The 17,582-nt window shown below is 39.0% G+C and overlaps 1 long non-coding RNA gene across 1 annotated transcript; it reads left to right on the top strand.

The window, feature by feature from the left end:
• The first annotated feature begins 1,221 nt into the window (after positions 1 to 1,221).
• On the top strand, positions 1,222 to 14,161 carry LOC107514452. The gene is made up of 3 exons (XR_001597786.2): positions 1,222 to 1,312; positions 6,684 to 6,761; positions 13,777 to 14,161. It is a non-coding gene; the product is annotated as an uncharacterized LOC107514452 (long non-coding RNA).
• The last annotated feature ends 3,421 nt before the right edge of the window (positions 14,162 to 17,582 follow it).

The raw sequence follows: 17,582 nt of genomic DNA, 5'->3' as shown, positions 1-17,582 counted from the left end.
TGGAAGAAAGGCAGGAAGGCAGAAAAGACGAAGCCAGCATGCTGCCCTGTGCAGGTTTCAAGGAGAAGTAAATGCACATTTTAACTGGTTTTCAACTACCCAATGATGTTGCAAGAGGAGAAAGTTGTGCTAACAGGTATTTCCTGCCATGATTTCAAAGGATGTGTAGCACCCCTGCAATTTTAGCACACAGTAGGGTCAAGAAAACCCAAAAAACCTTTGAAATGAGCAAAACAATTATTGAGTATCTTTTTGGTGGAATGCTAGATGTCTGGAGGACCCTTCCAGGGTTTTCTGATGCATTAGGTGGTCTGTGCCTTTCTTGGTCCTCAACTATTTTGCAACTCTGTAGAGACAGACTTCAACTTGTGGAGAACTGATAGTCATGCCAATGATTTCTGTTCATAAAAAAGCAAATAAATTTTGTCCTGCGAAATTACAGTTAATTCCCACCATATGACACAGGCTATTTTTGCATCTATTAGTAAACTAAAGTCAGCATTTCTGATTGTCTATATAAATGACTGGTCTTCAGCTTTCCTTTGAACTGTAATATCTCAATATAAATGAGTTAAAATATTTGACATGTGTTCATTCTACATTTGTATGAGAGTCATTGTTTTACCTTTTTAGAAAATTATTCTCCAAGAATAGAGGTTCCAAAATTTGATAGCTAACAATAAAATCCTTTCTCACTCCTCTGTTCTCAGCTGCGACCCTAAAATTAGACCCGATGCCAGATCATGCTGACTCTCAAAAAGAGATGGCTTTAAAAAGTAAATATATTAAGTTTTAAAAGTTTCTTTCCTTGAAAGGGGACTAGGACTCATAAGCCATCTTTAATTTGTCGGTGGAGACTTACTGGGGCTCTGAGGCTGCACTTGGGCCAACAGGAAAATATCAACGCGCAGTTTCTGTCCAAAGAAAGGATGTGAGGAGTGTGTCTGCAATTATGCTTTGTGTATGCTAGACCTACACTAGGGGAGCTTAGACAAAATCTTCTTAGAGAGAGGGGTGGAGAAAACCAAACTAAAGAAACAAGAGGATTTTAACTTATGTTACTTAAGTTACTTAAGAAATGAGATTTCTTTAGGTTTTTATACAGTCCCACCTACCTACTTTTGCTTTTGTGCTTACGCTTTTAGTGTCACATACAAGAAATCATTGCCAAGACCAGTGGAATATGATTTGGCCTTTAAAAATAAGGAAATCCTGCCATATATAACAACATGAATGGACCTGGAGGATACCATGCGAAGTGAAATAATTAACTCACAGAAGGACAAATACTGCGTGATTCCACTTACATAAGGTATCTAAAATAGTCAAACTTATGGAAACAGTAAAATGGTGGTTGCCAGGGGCCAGAGAGAAAGAAAACAGGGTTGCCATGGGTTTAAAGTTATATAAGATAAGTAAGTTCTAGCGAATTGCTGTACGACACTGTGCATGTAGTCAACGATACTGTATTGGACACAAAAAGTTTTGTTAAGAGGGTAGATTTCATGCTACATGTTCTTGCTGCAATAAATAAATAAGTAAATAAACCGATTGATTAATTACAGCAACAGACAACAAACTTTGCAAAAAAAAAAGGAACTGAGACTCTTTAGAATCCAACTTTTCTCTATAATGTTATTAGCTCAAACACGACAACATAGACCAGAACGTGGCTATAATGACCAGGAGGTGGGCACCGACATTACTGAGCAGCTATTCCATTCCATGCCTATTTCTGGTCTCCTTCATGTTACTTTACAAAAGAAAAGGCTCAGAGGCGGTGAGCAGTACCTGGCCCACCATCACACAACTAACTGCCCGCCTCCCCACACCTTGCTTCTCCCACATCCCTGCTCTTCACTACAGATGAGAGCAGACCAGAAACACCGCCACCAGGGCAAGTAGACTTGTGTCATTAAATAAGGGACAGAAAGGAGTCCCAAGGATCAGCTGGTTTCCAAGCATGGTCCAAAGACCACCTGCTTCAGAATCACCTTGGAGAGCTTGTCAAAAATGCAGATTCCTGTTCTCCACTTCTAAATGATTCTGAATCAGTTGGTGATTCGTATGAACTTTAAGGTTTTTAAGTCATTAAATTTTAGTACAAATATCAAAAAGATGGGGGCATGTTGCTTATCCTCCACAGGCTTTAAAAACCAGTCATGGCAGCATCATAACTGGGCTCAGGTATCCCTACCCGCAGGCTCTCCCCATCGTGTACACTGCCTCTAAGGCTCAGCTAATGTACAGAAGCGAAAGTTGCTTGGTAAAAGTGTTTTGCTCTTCACCATCTGTTTACCATTTTCAAACCATCTGTTCCTTCTCATGAGCTGTTTTGACTATTAACTCACCAGAGGGTGGTGATTAGAACTGGATTCTGGACCTAGAATACTGCGATTTAAATTCTGACTTTGCCATTTCCTAGCTTTGAATCCCTGGGCAAGTTACTTAACCTCTTTATGCCTCAGTTTTCTCATCTATAATAATAGCATTTACTATTATTGATGTGAGAGATATACTAATTAGTACAACTTGTGATGGTTTAACTAACAGTTTGAGTTGTGAGAAATAAAATAATACCTAGGTAAAGAATTTAAAACAGAGCCTGGTATGTGATAAATGCTCAGTATTGTCACCCTTATTATTATTGGTTTCTCTCCTATGATTATTCCTTCAGAGAGGAGGAGGGTTTAACAATTAATTTAGCTATCATAGGTAGAACCCTGAGAGGCAATTGCCCAGCTACAGTCTTAGCCCACTGGCCCTTAACTCTTTCACTTGCCCATATCAGTCAAGGTCACTGTCCTTGAAGTTCTTCCCAGGTTCGGGTTCAGTGAGAACTGAGCTAGTGCAGAACTGTATGAGGCAGGAGCCCAATCATGCGTCTGTGACTATGGTGTATATCACTGTAAGTTACTTTTCCCTTGGTTAGCTTTTGGTAGAATTAAAGGTGCATTTTATATTCCATCCTCTGACAAAAATCAGAGAAGCATCTACTAAAACATTACACAGGCTCCTCAGATATGAAATCTGAGACATGCCCCTCACACCCCAATTGGATCTTGTTCTTATACAGCCCACCCCGGCTTTCCTCCCAGATCTCCAGTTAAGGGACTCTCTTAGAGTGAAGCTAAGATTAATTCAGCACAACGTGTTACAGAAAGAGAGAACTAGATTTCTTTAGCATTTATAGCACAAATCTTGTCTTTTTAAAAGAAGATGACATTAAGAAGTGGTAACTACCAAACCAAAGTCTGTCATTTAAATAAAGAGCAAGCATTACTTATGACAGAGCTGAGTGCGTTGAAGTATGCCCTAAAAATGAGAATCACTTTAGATAATTATTCTTCTTGCTTTTAAGAGAACTCATGAGACTCACCATGCACACTGTGTCAAAAAGTCATTAAAACTGTTGGAACATGTCATTTTACATTGTTCTTACTACAGAACTCTTAAACAACCCAGAGGTAGCACAGATCAGTAAACATCATGAGTCTCTGAGATGCTGCCTCCTTAGTAAACAACAAGTGTGTGTCCTATGATGTCCTGAGCACTAGAAATCACAGGTGATATATGAGACTGCTCTGAAGGGCCACTTGCTGTCTGTCTGAATTGGAGTAAATAATGCAAATCTCTTTGAAGTTCAGTGTCCTCTTCTGGGACATAGGGAGTGTGTTTTCTTTAGGTGTAAGTTACAGAAAAAGCATGACTTGAGAGCTTTGACAATTATGGGAAGTCCCATTTCATATAAAAGTGAGTGCGCAGTTGTGCCAGGAACCAGGGTACCTGTATCTGCTTTGCTTGGCTCTGGCTTCATCCGTCTGTGTTGGCTTCCTTAACAGCTGTAGAAATTCCAGGCAAACATCCAGACAGCACAAAGTCCAGAGTAAGGAAGAAGGATCTCTTTATCTGTGTTCTCTTTTTCATCAATGAGGAAATCTTCCCCTACCCTCCACCCCCACCCAGCCAGGCTTTCCCTCATGCTTAAATGGGGTCACTTGACCACCTCTGAACCAGTGGCTGGTGTTGAATACCATAATTGGTTTAAACTATTCAGGACTTACCCCTGGGCTGAGAGCAAAATTACTTCCCTGAGAACAGGATGATAGGAGGACAAACAACTAAATACTATAAGCAGGACTTTGCAGACAAGGAGGAAGAAGGAGTAGCTGGCTAGAGGGTAGGCACCAGAGAGTGTTTATTACACCGCTCCACCAAATTCTTGTGGTAAATAGATGAGATTGTAAGTTAAAATGGCCCACTCAGTGCCTGGCACATGGGGATAATAATAGCAGGTGACTTTTTGGAATGACAATTTACATGGACTCTCTGATTTAATTGGTACCCTGTGAGGTAGGTACTATTATTATGCCCATGTTACAGATGAGGTGACTACAGCACAGCTAAGTTAAGTAACTTGACCAAGGCAGAGTCTGCATTTAAACTCAAGCTGTCTGACTTCAAAGCCCAACCCTTAAATACCCATTCTCTCAGATTTACCGCACTAAAATGGTAGTCCAGTCCATCACCCCATCTCTTCCTTAATCTCAAGAAACGTGTACATTTTTTAGTTTAATGGGATTCACACAAATGAAAAATTAGAGAACAATATAATATAGCAGCTCGCGATAATCTCAGTGGAATAATAGAGGGAAGAAATAACCAATGTGCGGAATGCAGGGGAGAGTAGGGGCGGTGCTGTCAGAGAGGCAGCAGGAGCTGTGCTCGGGGGAGGCGAGAGTTTGGGGAGGCAGTGGAGAGCATGCCAGGCTGGTGTAGCAGCTTGTAATTTTCAAGAATAAAAAGCTACTCTTATGTGACTTGAGCGACAAGAGAGAGAAGTACAGCAGGGCTGCAGACGCATTTGACTTTAGGAGCGACTCTGAAGGCTGTTCAACCTTGGACTTATGAGCTGCATTATAGTAGACTTCATGAGTCATAAAACTTTTGTTCAAAGGAAACCCAATCCCACTGATAAACTCTAGAATTTTCCTAATGTTCTCTTAGAATTACTGTAAATAAGCCCCAATTTAGAGCATCGTTAACTTCCAAGATATTGGTGGAAGGCCTGGAAATTCCCCGCTCCCCTCCCCCCACCCCAAAGCATGGCAAGATCTCCTGTAGGTCTGGGTTGGAGGAAAGGTGGTGCTAGAGTTCAAACTCTAGATAATTATGTATGTATCCTCCTCTCCCTCAGCCCTTGATCTCCGCAAGGACTACACCTTCATGTCTTCAGTTTGGGTGCCCAAGTCTCCTGAATGACTCTGGAGATTTGGACCTAAACCTCACATTCTTATGAAGAGTGCCCTGAGTTTCCCGCAGAGGACAGCAGACTATTGAACCCTGGATGGTATTTCCCAGAGGAATCTGACATGAGAAAGAGGGTTTCTCTTTATATCTTACATCACTTCCTGTAGCACTAACCTTCATGCCAAGAAAGGACCTCCAAGGATGAGTTCTGAGCAAGGTTTCAGGCCATGTTCTGTTCCTAAATTGATGTGTTTAAATCAAATTGATGTATTTATATCTAGAATCTTGTCCGTTGTCAGGTTCTTGTTCATCATCTTTTACCTGTTTCATCTCAAAATAACTCCCTAAATTCCTTGTCAATATGATAGTTAGGCAACAAGTAACTCTCTAGGTTAATACGGTATATCCAAGTTGAGGAAGGATGGTGTTTGGAGTCAGAGACTGAGTTCCAGTCACAGCATTGTCACTCACTGCTGGGGCCTCTGGACCCAGGACTAAACTTGCAAGGCAAAGACCTCATGTGCAGGACACCACAATGCCCATCCTGACTAAGTGAACAAAGTCTGATGAAGGTACTTAGGTTGTTGCTTGGCACATAACTGGTGTTCTAAATGTTACTTTCTTCCTCCCCTCTGACCTTTGACCTTTAGTGGGGAGGGAGGGAAACTTCAAATGCAGTAAAAACAAAACAGCATTTGTGTAGTTTTCAGGATGCCTGATTATGCCACTAAGTTACTGGGTGCCCTGGGGTGAGAAACTTACCTTCTCTGGTTCTCATCTGCAAAAAGAGGAGGTCGGTTCTGATATTCCCAAAGTTACCTATACAGCTAAAATTATATTTTTATTATACACTGTCTATATTCCCCAAGTTCTGAGTCACAGGAATTCCCCCAATTCATCTGTCATATCCAGGCTCCAGAGTCATCTCCCTCAAGTGGGTGTAGCTCAGTTTCTTCCCTTTATACTTGGCCAGCAGGATCCCTTGCTTCGGACCTGTTGTGAAGTGGCTGTTATCTAAGATTAACAAGTGTCTACTGACCATTTAGGGAGCAGGCACCATGGACACCCGGTGATATGATCTCAGACCTGTCTAGACAGCTAGCAATTCAATCAAAGAGCCTAATAGCAAAGATGTCAGTAGAAAGGAATATGAAGTCACCTCACCCTTCGTTTGCAAAGTGTGTGCCTCAGAGACCTAGAGGTCCCTCAGAGCCCCTGGTAGCTGAGGGAATTGGGAGGCAGAAACAGACCAGCCCAGGCCCATTCCACTGGAGTGGGTTCATCTCTGATCTACTTACTTTCCAGGTTTCTGCTGGAAGAGTCTACTGGCTAAAAAAAAGAAAAAGAAAAAGAAAAAGAAAACAAACGAACAAACAAAACATTAAAAAAAAGCTTGAAAGTCACCAATTTCATCTTATCCTTTCATTTTACAGATAAGGAAACTGTACTTCATACTTTAAAAGCCTCTGGATGACTCCCATACCCTTTAGATCCAGCAATTCCACTTTCAGGTAAGTTTTATCCTAAGAAACTATTTATGGATTTGTGAAAGTTTCAAGAAGATTCATTACACTGTGGTTTAAAATAGAGAAAAAATTGGAAACACCAGCAAGGGAAGAGTAATTGAACAAATATTGGTACATCTCCAAACATAGAATACTTAGAAATTCCATAAATCATAGAAGGAAATAACTTGTATTAAAAAAAAAACATGTTTGTAATATATTGTAATATATTGTTAGGTGGAACACACACACATTTGTTCTGCCTCTAAGGTCTCTATTCTTTTCATAAGAAGACTTTCTGCAAGCCTCTAAATGGAGCACCGTTGTGTCCACGATCATCTACAGTCCACCTGTGGCATTCACATGTCCTTTCTCTCTCTTACCAGCTCGCTCTCATGCACAACCTCGACTATTGCTACCATAAGAATAAGCATGCCCATGTGACACTGCTACTGCCAGATACTTCATTGCTTCCATTCCTGGTACATCAGAAGTCTGCTGGGTTCTTGGCAAAAACAAGTAACTCTGAACCACATTTTCCCTTGATCCTAAAGTAGCCCTGCATGTGCCCAGAGCCACGTAGTCATTATTAAATGGTTCCATCCATTTCTTGCCATCACCACCTATCCAGCTGATCTCAAGTCCAGTTCTTCAGGTAGAACTAGAAGAGACATCACAGAACCTTTTATTCTTTATTCTCTCTTCCTGCTTTTACCTTTCTCTCCTCTCACCAAAAGAAAAAAGAAAAAAAAAAAAAGAAAAAAAAAGACCCTCCACACTATTACTCAATTTATAACAGTAAACATTAAACATTCTATGTACATAAATGGAGGCAAATGGATGGTGAAATGTGTTTTGAAGTTGGGAAGGTGTGACAGGCAGAATAATAACCCCCCCCCCCCCAATGTCTATCTCCTAATCCCTGGAATTTGTGAATTTGCTAATTTACATGACAAAAGGACTTTATAGGTGAAGATGAAAGATTTTGAGATGTGAAGATTATCTTGGTAGGCCCAATGTAATCAGATATGAGGCAAGAGGGACAAAGTCAGAAACAGGAGGTGTGATAATGGAAGTAGAGATTGGAGTATTGTGTTTTGAAGATGCAAGGAGGGACCCACAGCCAAGAAGTGCTTCTAGGAAATGGAAAGATTGAGGAAACTGATTCTTCCAGGGAGTCTCCAGAAGGAACTTAGCCCTGTCAATACCTTGCTTTTAGCTCCGCAGGACTCTTTTCAGATTCTGACCCGCTGAACAGTAAGGTTATAAATTTGTGGTTTTTTAAGTCACTAAATTTGAGTCATTGTTACAGCAGCAGTTGGAAACTAATACTGGAGGGCAGGAATATATATTATTCTTACTCTAGGAGCAGCCAAATTATCCTATTGTATAATGGTTGGGGTAAGGGTAAGATTTTTGTTTTGTTTTTGTTTACCTATATTTTTTTACCTTTACTAAAATAAACACAACTTTTGTAATAAAACGAAAAGTTGTTATTCTCTAAAAGAGGACTCTGGTGAATCATTACATGAAAATTCTAAAAGGGAACGAGTCTGGAGTTAGGCATCTGCAGCTTGGGGGGAGATTCTGGCAAGTAGTCTGGAGTGTTTCTAAAGCCCACTGATTCGTCCAAGGCAACAATGCCCAGGAACTTTTGAGAGATGGCTACAACAGCTCTCAGGAACAGCAGGCTTGCCCCAAAACGAACTGAGAGAATGAATTTAGAAGTGAGCAGGCACAGAAAGAAGAAGAAAAAAACTGAAAAAAAAAATACATTAGGCTAAAAAAAAACCAAAATATTACATGAAAGTGAATCTTCAGACACTTTACAAATCTGTGAAGGAGGCAGAGTGAGCAAAGGTGAATAACTAGCCTGTGCAGAGCAAACGCCTGACACAGCAGGATGTTTGTAGGCCTTCTTTTAGCAGACTCTTTTGGGTTTCTCCCACCTGGACATTCTACTCAAGTCCTTCCAAGAAGCAGCTTTTTCTGCAGATTTTTCCTACCTTTTTCTTTCCCACCAAAATATACCTATGTTTATTCTAAGGATGAATGTCATAAACATGTCATTAAGCCAATGTCTTGGGGAGGGGGAAAGAAAGGAGGAACACTCTAGAACCAGTTCTGTTCCAGAGAAATAAAAGGCAAGCCAAATATGTCATTTCAAATCTTCTGGTGGACACATTAAAAAATAAATAAATAGACAAAACTAATTTTTATAACATATTTTATTTATCTCAATGTAGCCACAATATTATTTCAACATTTAACCAACATTACGATTATACTGAGATATTTTACATTCTTTATTTCATGCTAAGTTTTCAGAATTTGATGTATATTTTATACTTAAAGCACAACTCGATTTGGACTACCTACATTTCAAGTGCTCAGTAGCACTTGAACTAGCTCATTCTAGATTTAAAAAAAACTTAAGAGACCTAATGACCAAGGTCAATGAGTGATTCTAATTTGAATCCTAGTTCTAAAGAAAGAGCTATAAAAGACAATTATACAACATTTGAATGGACAATTGAGAACATTAGAATAGGAACTAGACAAGTGGAAAAACTTGTGTATGGACTAGTTATTAGAAATTGTTATGGATTATTGTCAGTTATAAGTGAAATATGGATATGTGGAAGAATGTCTTCATACTTAAGCTGAAGTAGTTAGGGGAAAGTGTCATGATGTCTCAAAATTATTCTTGAAAATAATATTTGTAGAAGAAAGCAAATATGGCAAACTGTTAATAATTATTGAATCTAAGTGGAAAGTAAATGGATGTTCTATATACTATTCTTTCAACTTTTCTCTATGTCTGAAATTCATAATAAAAACTCAGGAAAAACACACATACACACACACGTGCCTGAGACGCCATTCCAAATAGGGACTATTTATCTGTTGAAGACTGTTAATCTGCTGAACTAATTGTGCTAAAATATTTTAGGGTAGAATATTCTATGGAGGAGGCAGCATGGTTAGTAGTAAGAACACTAAATTTGAAGACAAACAATCAAGATTCCAATTCTAGGTTTACCATTTACTAGTTACCTAATCTGAGTAGTCCTAGTTTGGAAGGCTTCAATTCCTACATATAAATATACACACATATACATATATAAAATCATATATTATCATATGTTTTAATATGATATATATTATGTTACCTTACATAATATACATATATACCAGATTAAATGTTACCTTATATAATCTATTATATATAATCTTATATAATAAATGCACTATATTATATAACCTTATGTAATATATATATATGATGATAGATTGCTTCACAAAAGACAACCAGTATAGCCTTTTAAAGAGAACTTTGAATGTTAAAGTTTCTTACTATATGAATTCCAGGCCTCAAAGCCAGTGAATGAGGAACCTATTTTTGTTTGGAGAAAACCGATGATATCATTTTGGTATCCGTCCACTTGATTCACAATACTTGTATCCTGAAAAGAGAAAGTTTCTCCGAAGCCCCTGTCCACATGCTCCTGAGACTTTGCCTTGCCTTTGTCAGCACTGCTTCTCCAAGCAGTGGGTAGGCTGGCTCTATTGAAATGGCTTTGGAACTATGTTATGTTGAATAATATCCAAAAACAGAAAATTCCAAATAATGTGGAAAGAAGTCATTGCTGTGGACGAGGAGCACTTGACATCCACAAAAATACTTGTTTTTGGAGAGTGTCCATTTATCCTCAGAGGACCATAATCAGTACAAGACGAAGAGAAAGCAGACATGTGCTGTCTGCATCTGTCATTTTAAAGTCGGCCTCAGAGGAGTTAGGCAATTTGTCAGCATCAAAGGGCCGAGTAGGAAAGACTCTACTAACTAGACTAAAAACTCCTGGAGAGCTGTCCATGTCTGTTCTCCCTAAAGGTTGGTTCAATTGGATTAAATTTTTTTACTCGTTGCCAGAGTCAGGAATAGAATGTAGATCTCTTGTTCTAAGACACAAACCTCAAAACTCATTTATTATTCCCAAATATAAACACCATGCAAATATGAAAAGAACCATATACTTCAGAAATTCTGTTCAGATGGGTTCCATTTCTTATTCTGCCAAAGATCTTGATATTTATGATCCAGTTATGCTGGCCTCTCCCCCCTTTGTTTTTCATGCTGTGAAGTCTCTCTTTCTTGCTTTTACTTAAATTCAAAATTCTGATATGATTTTTTTCTCCCTTTTCCATGTAAATAAATTTTTTCCCTTAATCATTGCCTTGGGTCTGCTTCCTTAAATTCTTTTGGCACTGAAATTTATCATCATAGCACACAACCCTGCATGGTGCACACTCTCAGACACATGAAAACACATGTACCTTAGACTCATATATTTGAACATCACACTTAAAAGCCAGAGATTCTTAAATTGCCCTCAAAAAGTCATGAGCTTGTAAGTCATTTCAAACCTTATAACATTATGACATCGAGTTAAATTTCTCAAGTTTGAACCAACTGATGTGAAAAAGGCCAATGGCATGGTTTTGTTTTGTTTTGTTTTGTTTTGTCTTATGTATAGAATATATAGATATGGAATTTTGTGTTTTATTTTTTAACTTCATAGGATATATATTAATCAAAGATTCTTTTAGAATGCTGCTCAATCTGCTTTGTCAAACTGCTCTGTAATTAGTAGTAGCAGTGTTAAAAAAGTGTTTGCATCTTCAAAGGTAGTTTTCTTCTAGCAAGTTAACTATTTACTCTTACAATCATATGTTTAGGCTTAAGAAAGTATCTTCATATATGTATTTTAAAAATGGTAAGCTTCATGCCACACCTCTGGAATTACTAATCCCTGAAAGTGTTGAGCTAGGACTAATGATGCTTTACTATATCACTTATCTGGTTGAAGAGCATGGAGTTCAGTCGAAATTAAGTGAGGTGAACATTATCATACATGCTGCCAACCAGAGAACCACTGAGCGAGATTTCAGAAGTGAGCGATTTGTCTAATGTGTTAAGCAAAGAAACAGAGTTAAAATGACAACCTAACACTAAATGTTTACTTCAAAGCTGAAGAAAACTCTGCACAACTCAAAGTCTGACAGCTCCTGAACCCTCTCCAGGCCCTACCCCCGTTGAAACTAGTTTATGAGTTTCCTGGCTGGGGCAGCTCCAGAGAAGGAGAGGAGAGATGACTAAACAAACCTCTGAGACCATCTGGCCCTTCCAGAAATTCGTCAGATTTCTGATCGATATTCTTAGGAATTTTTTTTCTCAGCAAACCAAGTTAGAAATTCAGAAGATTTTTAACACTTATAATTATAATAGAAATGTATGTATATTTTCAGTTTACATATACAAGTCCCTCATTAAAAATCACAAGTGACATATTCAAGGTCAACAACAAAAGTGCTCTTAGGTGTCAAGTACTTGCTTCCCTAAAAACCAGGTACAGCACAGAGTAAGGGTTGCAATGGGGATGATTTCTAGGATATAGGCAACTTTGATATGTCATTTTATTTATGTTTTATTCCATGGATTTCTGCCTTTTTTAATGAAACAAAATAACTCAGCAGAGAGGGAGCGTAGAAAAATAAAATTGTGTAATGTGGATCAATTACAAAGGCTAATCAGACATTTCAGATAACATCTGCTAGAAACCAGGAAACAGATGAGGTGAAGAAAGGAAAAGACAGATGTTTTACCACGTGTGACATAATCTTTTCAAGAAAGACTCAGTAATGTTTTGGTCAAGAAACCAAGCTAGACTTTGAAGACATGATGCAATTTTCAATTTGTTAATGACTCATCTTGTGGGCCAAGACAAGTCACTTAATTCTGTGCTTTGGGAAAGACTCATGTGAGTAATGAACAAAGAACAGGGGTGGAAAGTCCTCTGCAAACTAAGAGGAACCACCTGTCTACTGAAATTCAGAAAGGTTTGGGATTTCCCTCTTCTCAACTCTGAAAGTCTGGAATTGCTCTGCTTTAGACAGTTCCCCGGTCGTGAAGGGTCTAACATATTTCTAGGGAACTCTCTCAACCAGAAATCTCCCCCAGGGAACCAGTCCATCTTTAAATGTCCATAGGGTCCATGGAGGCCTCAGAGTGCTGGGCTTTCCAGGCCATGCCCAGAACAGGATTCACTTCTTGAGGTCCATGCCACAATTGATAAAACCCTCCTGAGTCCTCCAGATGAGTTGAACCTTCTTAAGAAACAACTAGACCTCAACAACTTTCAAAAGAAGTAAAAAACAAAACACACAAACAAACAAACAAACAAAAAACAGACATAGGGAAGAAAGAAACTAGTAAACTGGAATGATTTTCTGTTTGATTGTTACCTGTAACTACAGCCAAGCCCCTCGTGAAACACAAAAATGAGAGTAAGTACAAATAAGACAGGAGAGGGTTACCTATTACTTTTCCTTCCAGATAAACTTTATACCAAGCAATGAGCACTTCATATCCTTCAGTGGTGGCTGACCTCCCAAACCAAGTGCCTTGCATTCCAGACAGCACAGTTTCGTGTGCTTTCTCCCTGTAAAATGACCAGTCTTGGTTCAGTGAGGGATGAAACTCTGAATACCAGGGACTGAAAGGACTTTTGTTTTAGACGGTCTTTTGAAACCTTAATTTTCTTTAGCTCTGGTCCTATTCATCTCACTCAACAATGACTTACTGTTTGGAAAGAACGGTATCTGCTGAAAACATTGGACCTTGAGAATTTGAATCTAAAGCCACAACTGACTCAGAAGCCTATCCTATGTTTGGGATATCCACAAGCTTAGTAAAGTTATGGCGTAAAAAATATTAAGACGGTTATCTATCTTAGGCAGCTCAAACTTCTGGCCCCAAGTGATAAAGACAAAAGCACGAGTCTGAGCAGGGGGAAAATTTTTCCCCAGAGAATGGGTAGGGTGAAACATAGTTAAATAATTTTTTAGGAACTGGGACCTATTGTGCTTCTTTGTAACAGAAGCTAGAAAGTAGGTGAGCTATTCTATTTGCTGCATCTCCATCCATTTCCTTATCTCTAGTCCCCTGTCTGTTTTATAGGCATCCTGGATAGTTGGCCAACTGACCCTTCCTTTGTGTACTCCAGTGTTTGTGAGGACAAGATTTGTTATGCACACTTGGAGCTGGCAGAGTTGCCATGCATCATTTTAAGTAGAAGATAAAATAAAAAGTGCTCCTCAAATGTTCTGGAAGAGTTAAAGGAAAAGCGAGACACTGAAGAAATAGCAGGAAGTAGAAGTCTCTGTGTCACCTGTGAGTCTTCCCGAGAGCCTGGTGACCAGGAATAAAACCAGCACTGCTGAATCAGAACTTCCTAGCATGTGATTTGCCCTGTATTGAGAGCAAGGCAAGTACGAGACCCTTTTTCTTCAGCGCCCAGATCTGCATCAGAAGCTGTAAACAGGCTCAGGAGGGTAACAGATAGGAAGATGCTGAGAACACTGGGTTTCTGGGATGTTCCAGGAAGGGATGGCTCAGAACGGAAACCTGAAGGACTGGACAAAATAATCCTTGTTTGAATAGATAGACCAAACATCTGAATTTATATCTGCACCTTAGGAAAATATTCATACCTCTTAAAAGTAGATTTTGAAATTGGAGTACAATTGCATTAATAGCTCAGTCATGAGAATTGTTTTAAAAGTATATAGTAGTCCCCCTTTATCCAAGGGGGTGCTTTCTGCAGTTTCAGTTACCCACATTCAACTGCAGTCTGCACATATCAAATGGACAATTCCACCTCACTTCATCACATCACATCGGCATCGTATCATCTCACATCATCACAAGAAGGGTGAGTATACAGTACAATAAGATATTTTTCAGAGAAAGAGAGACTTCATTCATATAACTTTTATCATGGCGTATTGTTGTACTTATATTACATTATTCCTTATTGTTGTTGCTCTCTTACTGTGCCTAATTTATATATTAAACTTTGTCATAGGTATGTATTCATAGGAAAAATAGTATATGCAGGGTTATGTACTATTCGTGGTTTTAGGCATCCACTGGGGTAGGGGGAGGCTTGGATCATATCCCTCAGGATAAGGGAACTACTGTCATAGTGAATTAACACTCTTGTTAAATAAATAAATAACACTAACCTCTTGGATTGTAGTAAAAAAAAAAAAAAAAAAAAAAAAAAAAGCCCTAAGGAATAATACTTGAATCACTCGATCTAATAAAATCCCCATTTCTTAAAGAAAAGGACCAAAGCCCCTAAAAACAGAATCATGGAGGAGAGAATGTAGCAGAAACCATGTTTTTAGCCCAGTCTGTTATGAAACATTTACATGTGTAGACATACACACACACACGAGCGCGCGCGCGTGCGCACGCACGCGTTATGGTACCTGTCATATGAGAACTGATATATATACTCACACAACATAGTCACAACCAACATATTAATAACACATTGACAACATTTATACTTTCGCTTTTAAAATGAAAGTGAAAACTTGGAGTGGGACCTGAAGAAGCCTTAAGTCAGTGGCTCTCCCTCCCATGACCAGTGGCCAAGTCTTTTTAGAGATAATTGTAGTTTGAGCTAGGCTGAGAGGTAGCTATAGCTAGACCAAAATTTTGATTTCTATGATGGTCAAGTTTGTCCCTTGTGGTTGATAAGACAGCTGAAAGGTTAGCACTTCATTGAGACTATCAACAATATAGTGAGTGTAGATTACTTACCCTCTCTACCCCACCCAGACTTTCTTGCACAAGCTCAATTATGCTGTGTGCAAAATCTAATATGTTATGAGCAGGCAGTGTAGCAAAATGGTGATAAATATGCACTCCAGACTCACAATGACTTGAAACCTAGCTTCACCTTTCACTAGCTATGCACCCTTAGGTGAGTTACTTAACCTTTTCTGAGCCTTAAATCTCTTACCTATAAAGTGGAGACAACAATGGTAAATCATCATAAAGTTTTTTGTGAGGATGAAATGAAATAATGTATACAGATTTCTTTCTCGGCACAGTGCTTGACATGTAAGGAATTACCCAATATGTTGGCCCATGTAATTATCATGAGGAATTTAGAGTAAATAGAAATACAGAGAAAAAAGTAAAAAGCATGGCTGTTTGAGCATAGACTTTAGCTCAGCATAGCTTAACATGCACGTCAGCCCATTTTTTGTTTGTTTGTTTGTTTGTTTTTGCCAACAACCAATTGTATGCAATAGTCTAGCCTACTTTCTGTAATAGCCCAGGGCTGTCATGTCCTTTCTGGCTGGGCCTCTGGGTCTAATAGCTAGCTCCAAGTCCAAGTCTAACATAGAAGCAACAGGTCACTCCCTGGTACAGGACAAGTACTCCTTAGTTACTGTGCCAACAGCTAGTCAGTCAGGAAGTACTACTTTTTGGCTCCTCTAAGCTGGCCCCTCTGGTCTTGAAAGACCTTTCATAGCCCCTAGTTTAAAGGTCATGTGTTTATCTGTCCTCCCAGGCAAGGCTTCACTTTTCATGCCATTTTTCACCTTCTTGCTCTCCAGGCAATCTTTCAAGTTCCTCTTTACTGCTTATCCCAGAGGGACAGAGAGAAAACTCCCCTTCAAAACTCATATTTCCTCTTCTTCTGTACCATTTCTCACCAGACAGAATCCACAAACTCTCCTGGAGCCAAGGAAAAGAACTTTATATTTTATGAAGGAGCCAGCCAACCTCCTAGGGCCAACTAATCCAGGAGGTACAGGTACCTAGACCCCACAGTACCTATAGGGGCCCACAAAAATGTTTTAATTTAATTCCTTTTAAAATCAGAAGAAACATAAATATGAAAAGAATGAATATATAATAATGAATCCAGCCTGAATTATACTTATCTTTATGCCAACACAATCATAAAACATTTGAATATAATTTTATGGAGGAAGGAGCCCACAAATGTCAAAATATGGCCCTTGTACTCCTGCTGAGTTTGGAGTGGTCCTAAGTGAGGAGGGCCTGAGGCAAACTCACCCTCTCCCACCCCCACTTTTCACTGCTACCTCTGGCTCAACCCATTTACTTCCTCTGGCTGGTACAGGAAAAAAGTCACAGTGACTTAGATTTTTAAGAGGATTTTTTAAAAAAATTGCCAACATCAATTATATATAACTTATCTATTTCCATACTAAGTCTAAACCAGATTTCTACACACACCCAAGCCAAATACAAACTAACAATCTCAAAGCAATAAAACCACAGCAGGGTAGCACCTGCGTGGGCTAAATTAATATCCAACATGAAGTAACCTTCCTCAGGGAGCAAAACCTCACTTCTGGAGCGCTTGAAAATCACACATAAATGGGTACTAACTGGATTTATCACAAGATAGGGCAATGCTTTTCAGTGATTAATTTAATTTAAAATCAGTTAAACTGAACACTTGGTTTACTATCTTGATTGGCCATTAGATCTCCATCCATACTTAAGAAGCCACAATGCAGACCCCTCTTGCTGCACACTTTGTTTAGAGTTAAGTGTTCTCAGTTTGATACAAAGTACAAAAACAAACAAACAAACAAACAACAACAACAAAAACTCCAACACACTACAAAAGACAGTTTTTCTTTTACAGTAAATTTTGGCTATCATTTGGATGTACACTGAGTCAGTTGCCAGTTATACACTGGGGCAGAGCAATCTTGATGGATGCCTGTAGCAGATTTAAGCTTTCAGTCTTGTTTTTCAATCAATGCATTTCTAATTTCCATAATGCTGTCTTGGGTGTGACTTTGTTGTTTACGAAACACAAATTCAGTACTCAGGGAACACACATGCCCACAGGGTTAAGACACACCCTCCTTAGTAGGCTCACAGTGCCTCACTTCTTATTTCTAAAGCCAGAGGAACATAAG

The sequence above is a fragment of the Rousettus aegyptiacus genome, unplaced genomic scaffold, assembly GCF_014176215.1.
Source record: "Rousettus aegyptiacus isolate mRouAeg1 unplaced genomic scaffold, mRouAeg1.p scaffold_m13_p_3, whole genome shotgun sequence".
NCBI classification, from domain to species: domain Eukaryota; kingdom Metazoa; phylum Chordata; class Mammalia; order Chiroptera; family Pteropodidae; genus Rousettus; species Rousettus aegyptiacus.
This window is presented reverse-complemented; position numbering and strand designations above follow the sequence as displayed.